General features: G+C 32.1%; 1 long non-coding RNA gene across 1 annotated transcript; it reads left to right on the top strand.

Annotated features, from left to right (window-relative positions):
• The first annotated feature begins 132 nt into the window (after window positions 1–132).
• LOC134280284 (uncharacterized) lies at window positions 133–884 on the top strand. The gene is made up of 3 exons (XR_009994879.1): window positions 133–319; window positions 466–537; window positions 675–884. It is a non-coding gene; the product is annotated as an uncharacterized LOC134280284 (long non-coding RNA).
• Window positions 885–11,936: the final 11,052 nt, after the last annotated feature.

Raw genomic sequence — 11,936 nt, 5'->3', positions numbered from 1 at the left:
CATTATAAACATGTGATCTATATTATATATTGAATGGAAATTATGAGACAATCCTTATAAGTCTGTGAAATACATATAGTAATTTTAGATCTTGGTAGATTCTATATTTAGCATCATTGAATCAAATTTAAAGTGCTGTGTTTTGCAAGTTTTGGGCTCCAAAATAAATAGGTCACTGGTGAAATTCACTGGCTCGGCAGGTGACTCATAGGTCTCCAAGGAAACCGTCATCTTTAAATCAGTTTTTTAACCACACACTCTAACAATTCAAAGCGTATGTGTCTGTTTAAGTGAAAGCAAGAATTTTAATCCTTTCAATGTAAGTATAGCTTTTGTTTTTGTTATTGAAATAATTAATAATGTGAAATACACAACATTGTAATGGCCTGCATGTAGGCTTTCAAATTATTGGTACCAGGTAGCTGATTAAACAATTGTAATTGATGACGACCTTAACTTTTATAGGAATTGGCGGGCTTGAACAGAGCAGATATGTCCGGATCTGTAAGTGAACGCAAGAATGTTAACCAGTGAAATGTAAGTAACTATTTTGTATTTGTTATTAATAATTACTAATGTGAAATTCAATTTTAAGGATTGCTTTAAAAATATGTGTGATGCTGATGAACATTTGAAAATACTATTTTAATTGATGACAATCTTAACGTTTGCAGGAATTGCCGGGATGGAAAAACCCTCTTCACTCTGAGACTATTGATGTGGCATTTCTGTATATGGAAGGGACTGATTTATATGTGTGGGAAACATGGATTCTAAGAACAGATAAACAACAGAAAAAGTGATAAGTGATGCAAATATGACCTTTCAAAACTCTACAGTTAGAACTTGAAGACTCTTATATCAAAGTGATATTTAGTAGTGGACATAATGATGTGGAGTGTACTTTGAGAAACATTGAACTTTCTACCTCTTCCCTTTTTAGTTACATTCCATGGAATACTTTAATGAAAGTGAAAGTGGCAAAGAATATATTATGATACATTTTAGGAGGAAAAAAGTATTTGACCAAACATGGTGAAATTAATTGTGTCGTATAATCTGGGAAATAAAAATTACAGAATTTAATTTATTTTGTATAAGACATTTGTATTGAGGAATAATTGTGTCATTGATATTTCAATAATCAGCTTTGTATCAACGTTGAACCAACGTAATAACTATATTTTGAACTGAGGTCCAATGTAGGGCCAACGTTACAAAATATTTGGTTAGCATCGGTACATTGGAATAGCGTTGTACCAACGTTGGCATTTCAACAAAAGCGTTGTACCAACGTTGGACCAACGTCGGACCAACGTCATGATTATATTTTGAACTGAGGTCCAACGTTGGGCCAACGTTAAAAAAATATTGCGTTGGCGTTGGTATGTTGGAATAACGTTGTACCAACGTTGACAAATGAACAAACAGTATTGTACCAACATTGGCCCAACATGTTGGGCCAACGGCGCGCCAATGAGCAGTAAGACATTGGGCCAACGTAAAACTGCCAACATTGGCCCAACATAACTGACATTGTTTGGCCAACGTTGGGCCAATGTCCTCATGCTATCTGGGTGATCACTACTGTAAACAAAACATTCATCTCGCCGTCTTCTTTAAAAAATTTTCCAGATTCGATCCCTTAGATTGACTGAAAAAACAACTTTAGTTAACCGAAACCGAAAGCAAAATCATTTTATTCGTATACAGAATAAATAATGCCTATGAATATATCTGTTCACAAAAAATAATTCTTTCTGACAAGACAATTTTTTTTTCAATACACTTACTTTGCTATTGCTTACCTTTAATACCTGTTTATTAGACAGTATTCTCTGTTCAACTGCTAACACTGCTAATGAGCAAGCGGAAATGACGAATATCATAAGGAGCACTCAAAGGATCATGTGATATAAAACTTTTTTTGTTCGAAAGCAAAAGTAGAATTTTCGGAAAATGGATGGATGGCTAGAGAATAAGGGTCAATTAATTACTAAAATATTTATAAATGCTTATATATTAATAGATTATTCGTGAGAACATTAGCTGTGACCCTTTGTGAAAGCATAATTGTAAAGTGCGATTGCACTTATGATACATGTATGTAATGGTGCATGTGTGAATTGTTTATTGATGTTAACTTTCTTAAAGCAATATGAGCTACATTTTGAAAAATTTATATTGTTGTTAAAGTTTGTTATTATGATAAATTTGTATGTAATGAAAACATTTATGATCAATTAGACTACAAGAAAACAGAAGAAAGAATCCTATATACAACCCAAAACAACAACCCGAACAACTTAGAGAAGTTTATTAATGTTCTTTTTTCTGTCATTGAAATAGTTATTTACAATTTTGCAAAAGAATATCGACATCAAAGTGCAGCTCATATTTCTTTAAAAATTATCTACACATGTAAAATTCACAATATTTATATGATAATGACCACAGTTTTGTCTATCATATTTTCATTCGGTAAGCACATTACAATAACCATAGATTGTAACTTTAGATTAGGTACTTAATGTAGATCTATAGGAAATTGTTTGATCGGACGCATATATTGGGTTTCCCAGAGCAAAACCATGGTATAGTGGACATTCTATCTATAATATTGAAGGGTATCCAACTCCTATTCGTACTTCCTCCTATTCCACAGAATAAAATTTAATACTTTCACAGATTCTTTACTGTATAATGCCATTGTGTACCTCCTATTTTACTTTTCAACCCGAAACTTACATGTATTTTGGGTCTCCCATAGCAAAACATGAACTTTGCCATTATAACCATTTAGGAGGTGGATGATATTATTTAGTGAGCTCATTGCTCACAATACCTCTATTTATACTTCCGCTCGAAAATCGAGAGTGTATATAGTGATCTATGTCGATGTGTCTGTTTGTTTGTTCGTCTGTTACGCTTTGGGGTACCCATCTCTTGTCTGCAACTCCTCTTATACCACTGAATGAAATTAAGTGAGACTTTCACAGAATATTTGTTACATACAGCCATAGTGCATCTTATATTTTACTTTTTGATCGGACACATATTTCGGGTGTCATTGAGCAAAGCATTGACACTGACATTTTTTCTATAATATTGAGGGGTACCCATCTCTTATTCGCAACTCCCCTTATATCACTGAATGAAATTTAATGATACCTTCACGGATTCTCTATTACATAATGCAATTTTGCACTTTCTATTTCACTTTTTGATCTGGCAATTTGATCTGACATTATAATCATATGGGTGACGGTGCCGGGGGTATCATTTAATGAGCTGAATGTTCTCAGTACCTCTAGTTTTTCTGCATCAGCTCGAATATTAATTACAATACTAACAAACAAAACATTTTAAGTAAAAGTTACCTCAATCGATAAGCTTAACTGTATTATGAGTACAAGTGTTTGATTTGCTCTGTCCAAGAAATCATCGAAGGTCACAAATTGACGTTATTATTACATGTATCATACGATAAAGTTGTCCTGATGATAACACATTTACTTAAGACAACAAAGTCGAAAGCTTGATTTGATAATTTTATCTTCTTGAATGATAGGTGCACATGAGTCATGTGCAAGACTCAAATTCATATCAAGGTATATTTATTTATCATTTTATTCTGTATAAGCAAAGATCATAAAACCAAAATTGTGGTAATCAATTGTAAGATCTTGTTCTTACTATCTAATTTGTTTTTATTAACAGAAGAAATATTTCAAAACTAAAATCCCTTAAAAGGTTTGCCAGAAATGATAAATTTAATGAAATCTAATCATAACAATGAAGTTATTTGTATACCCCCTCCCCACATTTTAACAATGACATTACGTAACAAAAAGAAGGTATCATCACAATGGCACTATATAACAATTCTGTGAAAATCTCATTGAATTCCAATCAGTGGTATAAGAGGAGTTGCCCTAGTGATCAGGTAATCGGTAAAAAGGACATTCAGTACTCTGCGCAAATGCGTTCTATGGTACGAATGCTCGTGCGAGTCATACCGGATATATTCACTAGGAAATCTGATGACTGTAATATATAGAGGATATATATATTATGTGATTTGATATTGGCTTTATCCAACGAGTTGAAATGTTGTATATATTCGGAAGGCATGCCGAGCGAATATACACCATTTCAACGAGTTAGATAAAGCCATTATCAAATCACACAATTATAGATGTTCTATTTATCTCATACGACTTTCGTTTTAACAAAACCTTGAGACTTCCCCTGCGTAACTACATGAATAATTGCTTATTCAAATTGATGACGTTTAACTTGATGACGTAGCACCGTTGATGTTGACATGCTTCGAAAGAAAGTAGATCGTGTTCAAAATTTAGAATTTTTGCTATCTGCGTCTTTGACAACATCATGTGACAATTGCTGGAGCTTTACATCAAACGAACTTCTGACTGAAAGTTGTAAGGACCATGGGATCGTGAAAATGAACTCTCTGGACGATGGCTGTACAAAACGTGTTAGGCAAGGCTAGCTGGGTTCATTTTGTTGATCCACGATAAGTTACACATACATTACTTGGTAGGCATACGTAGTATAATAGAAGAAAGCATTATTGAAGTTGTTAAGGGATTCTTGTAACAACAACTTAACTGCTAGGCTTTACTTTCTCCGAAAACGATTTAAAAGGGGGGGGGGTAACATCTGTCTTCAAGTAGGCAATACAGGTTCCTTGATAAAAAAAAACTTTTTTTTGACATATACGAGTCTTTTTCTTGCTTTTAAATATATTATCGCTCTTCGTCATTCATTTAATTAGGGCAATGATTTTCACAAATAAAAGTTTCAAAACGCATAAGTTTATCCAACGGTCTGTATCACCAACACGTATGATATAAAGAATTATTACATGCTAGAATAAATTCATAATGCTTGAAAATAGCAATTGACGATTTTAATTTATCATTAACTCGCTATATCTATTATGTATTTCCTTAAATCCTTTTGATAATCACTTTTATTATTGAGTAATTTTAATATGTTTGTATTTAGCCTCTCTTTGGTTAATATTCAAGAGGAACGCGTATTTTTTCTGTATAACCTGGTTGATATAGGGACACACTTTTCTTGACATTCAGCTGAATTATCTTATCCAGAAATCCTTTCATTTTAAGTCATTGAAAATTCTACACTTAATTAATGTACCTTTAATTGCAAACAGTTACTCGATCTTACCATGCCTAAACAAATATAATGGCTTCTAAGTCTACATGTATTACACTTTACCTCCCCTGGCTTCCCATCCCTTCAGTTACTATGATTGCATAATTGAGCGGTAAATGCAAATTTGAACTTATAAAAAGCAATGAAACATTATAACATAGTTTTTTTTATGATTTTGAATTTTAATCATAGGAAATTACTCTGATTCTTGGCCAAATAATTCGAGTATAAACTGGTTTCGGTCACTTTACGCTTTTTATAACATTAGAGCCATTCCGTAAATAACTAAATATAATAACTTTTGGAAAAGAATGACATTTTTTTGTTTCTGTCACGACCATTCTTTTTTTTTCAAAGGTAAAGATATTTGAAGAAAGAAAAGCTTTTAGATCTAAATCAGTGCATATCATAGGCTTGATATAAAATTTTACTTACCCTCATGACGTTCGGTATCTGTAATTAAAAAAATAATGTATCTTACGCTTTTGATTACAAGACTTCTGGAATTATATTAAACAGAAATAAAAATGAGATTTATAAAATAATCTCATAAACTGATCATAATTTAAAAACAAATTTACAGCAAAACATTTGTAACTGAATTAAACAGTCTGCTTCTTATTTGGATTGATTAATTGTATATTTTTTTAACGTCCCTCTCGACAATTTTTCACTAAAATTTTGACCTTTACTCGGCACTCAGGGCCAATGAGCAGTGAGGGATCTTTATCGTGCAAAGGCCTGCCGCTGACACGGGGCCTCTGTTTTTAAGGTTTCATTCGAAGGACCTGCAACCTTCACTTCAAAGCGCTGAACGCATGGCGAAGAAGTATTGCTACCCATTTTCTATCAACTTAGGTCAGTCGCGGCCGAGATTCGAACTCACGACCTCCCGATCACGGAGCGACACGGGTATGTTAAGACAGCACATGGATCAGAATTCGGCGAAATAACACTTTTTTCATAATATGTGACACTAAAAGATCGGAAAAGTCAAGGATAAAACTTTGCTATAATTATGCATTCTGTAGACTTCAATGGAACTTATACTACAGTAAGCACTTCACCATGACGTCACCACGTGATGTCTATAATTAGAAAATATACCTTAATGAAAAAGTAAAAAGTTCAACACTGCCCCGGCGATAATGTTTTAATTTGTAATACTAGTTATGTAAAAACATCTCTGTACCATGAAAAGTGCTGCTAGAATCCTACTGTCCTATCACAGAAATAATTATTAAACACTTTCCGACGAAACCTTCCCCAAATTTTCACATTTTGATCATAACATCGAAAAAAAAATGCATCAATTCCGGTAAGCCATACGATTCTAGCAGCACTTTCCAAAAACAATAGAATAAGAACTGAAGATGGAAACAAAAATTTAGTTTCAAGGTATGACGCGTAGTGTTGAACTTTTGCATTTTTTTGTTACAAACGACAGAGGATAGGCTAATCGGCAAGTAAACACCCTCCCTGCTATAATTTTAAGAAGAAATTGAAGAATTATATTACAATACCTCACTCATAAGCTTTATTCCCACATTAATCACACATGATATTCCTTCTAAATTCTTTCGAAGTCCGATTTCTAGTGTTTGTTTACATGAATTCTCGTTACGTTTCACTTTCACTCTGCTACTGCATGATCAACACTTATGACGTCACGGGTTTGGTATTTAACCCCTGTGATAACTACAGAGGCCAAGTAACGACACATTTCCTTTCATATTATGCCTATGAATATTTTGATTCATTTTTACGACCTCAAATCAATTTTAAATATCGATTTTATGAAATTGTTATATCTAAACTTCACGTCATATAGCTTACTATGACGTCATATCACATAGGCAAGTAGAATATTTGGTTGTAACCTTAACCTACCTGCGAAGCGCTCTACCTACCGAGCTACCGTGAACGGTACTCTTATTTTGAATGTAATTTGAAAAAAAAAACAGTTTTATTAAGTATAGATGCAGAAAATGCACTATATGCTTGATTAAACATATTTACTATATACATGTGTAAGTTAATTTCGTAACATTTAGATTTAAAGCACTTAACAAGGGAATGGATTCTGGTAATTTGTTGTTTTCATGTTCAATTTATTAATATCACGGCTTTCAGAAACGTAAACATTAAGAACAATCAGATACTGTTTTCCCTTTTAAAATTTAAGACATTATAAGACATATCACACATAACAGTAGAAGCATTTGATTCTGGCTTTTAATAAACTAATTCTATTAAACCACTATCATTTTTATCTATTACTTGTACATAATTTAAGGAGTCCATCGCTGTTTAGAAACGTGATATTTCCAATATTACATGATATATTAAGAGGTTTGTAGGTTTTTGTATTTTAATTTACCTATTTAATCCTGGAAATTATATTATGTCATGAAAGGTGACTTGAAAAATTTATGTTTACAAAAAAAAAAACAAAAAAAAAAACAAAACAAAACAAACTTCATGATAAAAAAAACTTATTTTGCGTGAACACAAGCGTCCAAACAAAATATTCCGACACATTTGTACATTTCAAAATGCTACGTCCGCTATAAATTGGGGAACCTTGTTATAATTGTTAAAAAAAGTTAGATGTTATGAAAATAGGTAAAGCAAGCTCTCTATTTCGGTGACATAAAAACGTAAAGAGAATCAGCAATTTACATTTACATTTTACATTCCGTAGTAAATAACGTTTTTTTTTCTACTACTACACATTGTGAAAGCCAGAGAACTGAAAAACATGTAGATATTAAATATATAATGTAAAATAATGAAATCATTGCCATAATGCATTTGGATGTACAAAGCTTTTTGGAACAATTGAATGTATGAATTACGATAAATGTCGTTTTCACTAAAATTTTGACCTTTACTCGGCACTCAGGGCCAATGAGCAGTGAGGGATCTTTATCGTGCAAAGGCCTGCCGCTGACACGGGGCCTCTGTTTTTAAGGTTTCATTCGAAGGACCTGCAACCTTCACTTTAAAGCGCCGAACGCATGGCGAAGAAGTATTGCTACCCATTTTCTATCAACTTAGGTCAGTCGCGGCCGAGATTCGAACTCACGACCTCCCGATCACGGAGCGACACGGGTATGTTAAGACAGCACATGGATCAGAATTCGGCGAAATAACACTTTTTTCATAATATGTGACACTAAAAAATCGGAAAAGTCAAGGATAAAACTTTGCTTTAATTATGCATTCTGTAGACTTCAATGGAACTTATACTACAGTAAGCACTTCACCCTGACGTCACCACGTGATGTCTATAATTAGAAAATATACCTTAATGAAAAAGTAAAAAGTTCAACACTGCCCCGGCGATAATGTTTTAATTTGTCATGAAAGGTGACTTGACAAATTTATGTTTACAAAAAAAAAAAATAAAAAAAAAAAAAAAAATTCATGATAAAAAAACTTACGTGAACACAAGCGTCCAAACAAAATATTCCGACACATTTGTACATTTCAAAATGCTACGTCCGCTATAAATTGGGGAACCTTGTTATAATTGTTAAAAAAAGTTAGATGTTATGAAAATAGGTAAAGCAAGCTCTCTATTTCGATGACATAAAAACGTAAAGAGAATCAGCAGTTTACATTTACATTTTACATTCCGTAGTAAATAACGTTTTTTTTCTACTACTACACATTGTGAAAGCCAGAGAACTGAAAAACATGTAGATATTAAATATATAATGCAAAATAATGAAATCATTGCCATAATGCATTTGGATATACAAAGCTTTTTGGAACAATTGAATGTATGAATTACGATAAATGTCGTTGTTTGAAGGAAAAGGTACAAAGAAAACTTGAGCAATTTACATTTACAAACGACAATATGTTTTGTGCATATAATTGACTCTTACACCACAAAATATTTACGTAGATCAAAGACAGGAAGTATGAACTAATTAACTCTGTTTATCCCCTGAACAATGATTACTTAATTCCCGAAAGAAAATGATGGCCCGTACTAGTTAGCTTATTCTTTCGTTACTGTTATTTTTAAAATTTTCAGTACAATGGAGGATGCCATGAAAAATCCCATACAGATGAAAAAAATACCGATTTAGCTACTGGAGCAAGTGTTTCAATTTTTTTAAGTTATGATTTACATCCCTCATTGAATTCAACTGTTCATTATTTCGAGTCACAACTTTGAAGGAATAGACATAGTAAATGTAAGCGATCCGTGATACTAAATAGGTCTTATCATAATTTTTTTGAATTCTTAAGTACACTCGAGTACCGGTATTTTTACTTTTATATCAAAATGTACATGTTCTGATCGTACTCCTGTTGTGTGCACCTTTTCTTCCTTCCATGGTCATTTCACACGTATACAATGTATACAATTCCCTTCAATTTTTGGATTAATGAACCAGAATATTGCAAATAAGCGAATTAATTAGCACTTTAATGTTTTCGGAATTAGGTATTACAACTTTACTAGCATAATGCTTTTGTACATATTAGTAAGCAATTATCAAAGTATGGGTTTGGTTTTAAGCAGTGTACTAAACGTAATCGACATAACTCTCCAACATTTTGTCATATACGAAATTTTAAAATGCTTCAGAATACCAGACCTTTATCTTTAATTTCAACACACATGTAATTCTTATATTTTTCTTCCAAATACAACACAAAATAAGAAATGTTAAACATACTCAAAATATTTTTTTTTTATTTCGGAGAAAGAACAGTTGGTGTTCATACTATCTGTGTAAGGAGAAAACTTTGCTACAGTGTATTTAGAAACAGGAAGGCTACTTTTGAAAACTACTCAATTGAATAGAAACTAAAAATTCTGGTTCAAGGTTTTATTTAGTGAAAGAAGAATGTACAATTTGGTCTGTATTGTGCTCTAAAAATTTTCTGTTCTTTAAAAAATTATGCAAATGTGCTTTCATCCCCTTCCCCGCAGTCATGCATTTTAACGCATATACCATTTACTTTTTCTAATGCAAAATCACACAGGTACCTCGCATCTATCTTGCAGTTTAAAAAGTTTATTTACTCTTCCATTTATTGCCAATTCTTTCTTTTTATACTTGCTTATTTCTGATAAAATAGGAAAAAGTAATTTCTTATTTAAATATTTTACGGAGTATATATCGCAGTTGATTCGATACACAAGAGCATGCTCTTTGTATGAATGATTTCTAAAACGAAATAAATTATTGACAAGCAAGATGATGAAACAAGGATATAAGCACTCTCATTTAAAGTCATCATTTTGTAAGTGCTATGGTAGATACAATGACTTTGTCAGCAAACACAATTTATCATTGAGACAAATGCTGATGGACATTTTACTTACTAATTGTTAGTTCATTATTTATACACTGAATTGACGACGGATTTCTCCGTTATTTTACGATCATAACAGTGAGCACACTGCGGGTTTGACCGGTCAGCAGGGGATACTCACTCGTCCATGGCACCTGATCCCACCTCTGATGTTTTGGTGGTCCGTGTCTGCTCTGCTTCTTTTTTTTGTATATTTTTTATGGACTTTTGATCTTTAATAATGTTCGTTATCAACGGAAGCTCAATAGTTCAAACCGAAAATAAATAAAGAAAAAGAAATTATTGGAAATAATTTCCGAAATTCTTGAATAAAGAAAATCGATATTTTAAAATAAAGAAAAACGAAAATCTTAAATAACGAAAACGAAATTATTTAATAAAGAGAAACAAAATTACTACATAAAGAAAATAAAATTATCAAATAAAGAAAAAATAAAATTATTGAATAAAGAAAAACAATACTATTTAATTAATAAAACGAAACTATTAAATAAAGAAACACAAAATTATTAAATAGAGAATAAAAAAAACGAAATTATTAACTTAGGAAAACAAAATTTTGAAATGAAAAGCTAAAATACGGAATTTATAGATGTGCATGATAAGGGCCTGAACACATGAATCATTCAATAAAGCGCATGTGCGTGTTTATAAAGCATCACCTAGTAACCCTTTAGACCTTTTGATGTTTTGACATTAAAAACGTGTGTGAGACGCAGCACTGTTAATGCTTGAAAAGGGGGGAGGGGCCTAATTATACGGGAAATGTTAACTGTGACGTCACACAAATATTTGGTACATTCTTTTTATTCCTCAATAATGCTAGAAAATCAAATACTTTGCAATTTTTAACTGCATTAGAATAAAAAACTATATTAAAACTTATTATTGCATTGGAAATATTTGCTAGTTAAATCCCTGACAAAAGTTTAGAAACAAATCACCAATCACAGCATACTTGTCGACATGACGTCAATTTGGTAAATATGACGCATTTTATGAACATTTTTTACAGTGAACAATGCATTTAATTACTAATTAGAATATTATATACATATGTTAGATAGGATTAATACCAGTGTAAAACATTTGTTTAGTGCGATTATTCAATGATTAGCGAGCGTATATATTTAGTTAATTTTGCCATTTTTATGTGTGCAAGTTTTGCATGTTTAACATCGAGGTGGTTAATTAAATCGCCTTTTCGCAAGGGCATATACTAAATAGATGTTAGCCATTTATTACATATAAATAAGAGATATGTTCCTTAACTTGAAAAGTGCTGCTGCTTTCTTTAAATCGAGAGTTTGACTTACTAAGGGCTGAAAATACTTGGTTAAGGTCAAACATATTTCGATATGAGTATATTTACTTGAAAGTTTAACAAT

The sequence above is a fragment of the Saccostrea cucullata genome, unplaced genomic scaffold (assembly GCF_032062105.1).
Source record: "Saccostrea cucullata isolate Sc308-1 unplaced genomic scaffold, CSIRO_AGI_Scuc_v1 ctg518, whole genome shotgun sequence".
NCBI classification, from domain to species: Eukaryota; Metazoa; Mollusca; class Bivalvia; order Ostreida; family Ostreidae; genus Saccostrea; species Saccostrea cuccullata.
Note: the sequence above shows the minus strand (reverse complement) of the source record. Positions and strands in the feature narration are given on the sequence as shown.